Raw genomic sequence first — 3,509 nt, 5'->3', positions numbered from 1 at the left:
CGGCCTGGTGAGGCGGCTTGTGGATGCCTGCCCGCGGCTGGAGGTCGTCAAGTGATCCGTCTGCATTAAAGGTGCACGCCGGGCTTTTGCCCGTGTGAAATTGAAGTGGGTCAAGCTTGACGCCGTGAAGCTGATCAAGGAAGGGCCGCCGGAGGGCAAGTAGCACCGCCACCCCGAGATGTACTATGAGGGTGTTCTGCCTGGTGCCTGTCTTATAGCGGATGAGTGTTCTAAAGATGTAATATTTGAGTGAGACCTGCTCATTTTATCCTGTATTTATGAAAACTTGTTTCATATGCGCTATGCAACGCTTGTTTGAATTTAAAATATTGCCTTCTGTTTGGCCGTTTATCCAATCTAAGAGATGGCTAGTCCTCGGCTTCTGCCCCCATGCCACGAGTGCTGGGGTGTTCAGGATAAACCTGAGCACTCTTGTTCCCAAGTTTGGGTCCTTCGAGGGAGGTGCTCAACACAGCGAACAAGGAAACCGGACTAATAATGCTTTATCACTCTCACTTAGCCATAGAATTCTATAATTTTAAATTTCGGTGAAGCCCCTGGTATTCGGAAGGCCGAATTCGGGGGCGATACACGCCTTTAAGCCGGACAGGGCCGACCCCTCGCCCTAAGCGGCATAAGTCTTTAGAGACTCGAAAACCTCGCTGAACAGCGACCAGTCTCTCTCCTTATCATGACAGTTAGTTTTAGCTTTCTCTACTGAGGTGCTCAACCCGGCAGAACCGGGGCACAATCGCAATAGTTCTCCTAGCGCTACCTTAGCCGATTGAGCGGAACGTAAGGTACCAAAACATAGGAGTCGGGCAAACCCAACATTTGACCAAAGACATGATTCGGAGCCGATGCATATAATGCTATAAGCTCGGGGTGCCGCACTTTGTGAAAGTGTTCGAACTTCTCACACCATATTATGGGTACTTAAGCCCCTGGTGTATCGGCCGTACCAAAGTGTACGGTTGCAAGGCATCGTTAATGAACACACACACACACACACACACACACACACACACATATATATATATATAGTAGCACTATTCTAATCCCAGGATTAGAATAACTATTTGGATCACGGCGCGCCCTATATAGGGTCCGAAGAGGCGTTCCTGAACTCCTGAGAAAACCCACCCGACCGGTCAAAGAAAAAAACCCACCCCACCCACTTCCCACGACTCCCTCCACTACCCTCTCCCGATCCCATCTGCACACTCCTCACGGCATCGCGCCGCCGCCGATGAACTTCTCCCGATCCACCACCGCCGCCCTACATCCCGCCGGCGCGCCTAACTCCGGACACCTACCGCCGCCGCCGACGAGCGGATCTAGCGCCGTGCCAGGTTCGGCCGCCCCTTCTTCCCCAGCGCGCTCCCGCCACCAGAGCGCCCCCCGGCCCATGGGTCCCACCGCCGGTCTCCTCCTACAACCCCGCCGCACCGTCCCCCGGATCCAGCTGCAACTCCGCCACACGCCTCGGATCCGGCTGCGGCACCGCCCCCCACCGTAGGATCCAGCCGCCGCCCCAACCGCGAGATCCGTCCGCCGCCCCCATCCGTCCGCCGCGATGTCACTGTCCATTGCCCGGTGGTGCAGTGCAGCGCGCCCTTCCCTCCCGTCCGGTGCGAACTTCCCTCTACGCCACCTCGACCTTCCCTCCCCTTCGGTGCAGCCTACCCTCTGCTTCGGCGCGCCCTCCTACTCCTCCTCCACGTGCGGCATGAACCTGTCCTTCGACCACGAGCTCATCAGCCCGCCCATATACTTCGGCCTCATGGGCGACGGCCAGCCCATCGGACGCTAAGACGACATGTGGCTGACTGGTGCGTCAAGGTAACTATAACTAAACTAAACACACACATCGTCTTTGAGTTTGGTCCGGCTGTACTGAACTTTTACTGAATAATTTGTGTATGTGTGCAGGTGATCTACGACCACCTTGGGCTAGGAGTCAAGACGGGGCTGCCCTACATCTGCCACAGCAAGGCCAGCAACCCATTCGTGAACCTGAAGGAGTACAAGGGCATCTTTTGGCAGGAGGACATCATCCCCTTCTTCTAGGTCGCGAAGCTGACAAGGAATGTGACACCCTGCAGAAGTGCTACATCTCGCTCTCGCAGCAGGTCAAGGAGAAGCTCGGCAAGATTGACCCCTATTTCATCAAGCTCGCCGACGCCATGGTCATCTGGATCGAGGCCCGGGACATGCTCAACTCCAAGGACTCCAAGGAGGCCAACGGCAAGCTCAAGGGGAAGTAGATCGAGATCGAGGGAGAGAACCTTTTTTTGCATTAGCATACTGAGCAGGCGGTGAGGCGGCATATACCGGTTTCTTCAGTTCGTAGGTTCAATGCGTGCATCAGGTATTCAGGTTCAGGCTGTTGTGTACTACAAAACATTAGCTGCCTATATGTGAGAAAACCATGCTGTTTCTTATTTTGTTTATGTGAGAAAACAAAAATGTATTTTAGAAGTTCATTTATTATTTCCCAAAAAGTTCATATATTACTACCTATATGTATTTTGACATTTCACAACAACTGACAATAATTGCGGCTGGATAGAGCGGCAAAACGATGGTACGCCACTCAAGCAGTGCATCACCGGCAGCCGCGTCGTCTCCTCGGCAGCAAAAAGTAGCTTAACTGAAGTTCAATTCGTATGCTACTAGTAGGTCAACTGAAGCAGCAGCAGAGTTCTTAGCGTCTTCTTCCTAATTTCCCCATGTGAAATTCTATAAAAAGGAGGGAACAGTCTCCTTCTAGCTCAGCCATCGGTGATCCCGTTCATGCTTCTCCTAAAGACCAAGTCGAACTTCACCAAAAACTAGAAAAAGATGAGCACGTTCCTGCTTCTGCTGCAGGCCAAGTCGAACTTCACCAAAAACTAGAAAAAAGATGAGCATGTTCATGCTTCTCCTGCAGACCAAGTCGAACTTCACCAAAAACTAGAAAAAAGATGAGCACGGATGTCTGTCGATGTCCGTTGTGTTATCCTGCTAACCAAGCAATTCAAAAGGAGCAGGAGGTTTCGTTTGCCTAAAGTACAAACATAAAAACATTCAGTTTTGATTCTCTATAGTTATTCCTCCTAACTCGAGGGAGCACTAACCATCCAAATATGTGCTCTTATACCTTTTTCTGTTCAAAGTGTGGTGAGGAATGAGAGGTATAGTATGTCTTTTTTTATATGAAAAATGTTCGTATAGCAACAAGCAGGAAACAATTGAAACTATGTCCTTCTTTTGTTTGATTGTTTCTGTATTTGGCTTATGGAAAAATTTACTTGAGTTTCGTCTAGAAAATTTTGAAAATTTCAAATTGTAAAAAAGTTAAAACTTCAAATAGTAAAAAATATCATATTTCCATGTTTCTAAAAAAATAAACGAAGATGTTGTAATAAAAAAAGAGTTTGATGTTCACGCGCGAGGCCCGGCCGCGGCGTCGTCCTACTCCGCCGCCGCGGTCGTGGAAGATGACCATAGTATTGTGTGTAATGCCT

At 50.1% G+C, this 3,509-nt stretch overlaps 1 pseudogene; it reads left to right on the top strand.

The window, feature by feature from the left end:
• Nucleotides 1-1,576: 1,576 nt before the first annotated feature.
• Nucleotides 1,577-2,267, top strand: LOC123129575 (UDP-arabinopyranose mutase 1-like; annotated as a pseudogene).
• Nucleotides 2,268-3,509: the final 1,242 nt, after the last annotated feature.

The sequence above is a fragment of the Triticum aestivum genome, chromosome 6A (genome assembly GCF_018294505.1).
Source record: "Triticum aestivum cultivar Chinese Spring chromosome 6A, IWGSC CS RefSeq v2.1, whole genome shotgun sequence".
In the NCBI taxonomy this organism is placed as follows: domain Eukaryota; kingdom Viridiplantae; phylum Streptophyta; class Magnoliopsida; order Poales; family Poaceae; genus Triticum; species Triticum aestivum.
This window is presented reverse-complemented; position numbering and strand designations above follow the sequence as displayed.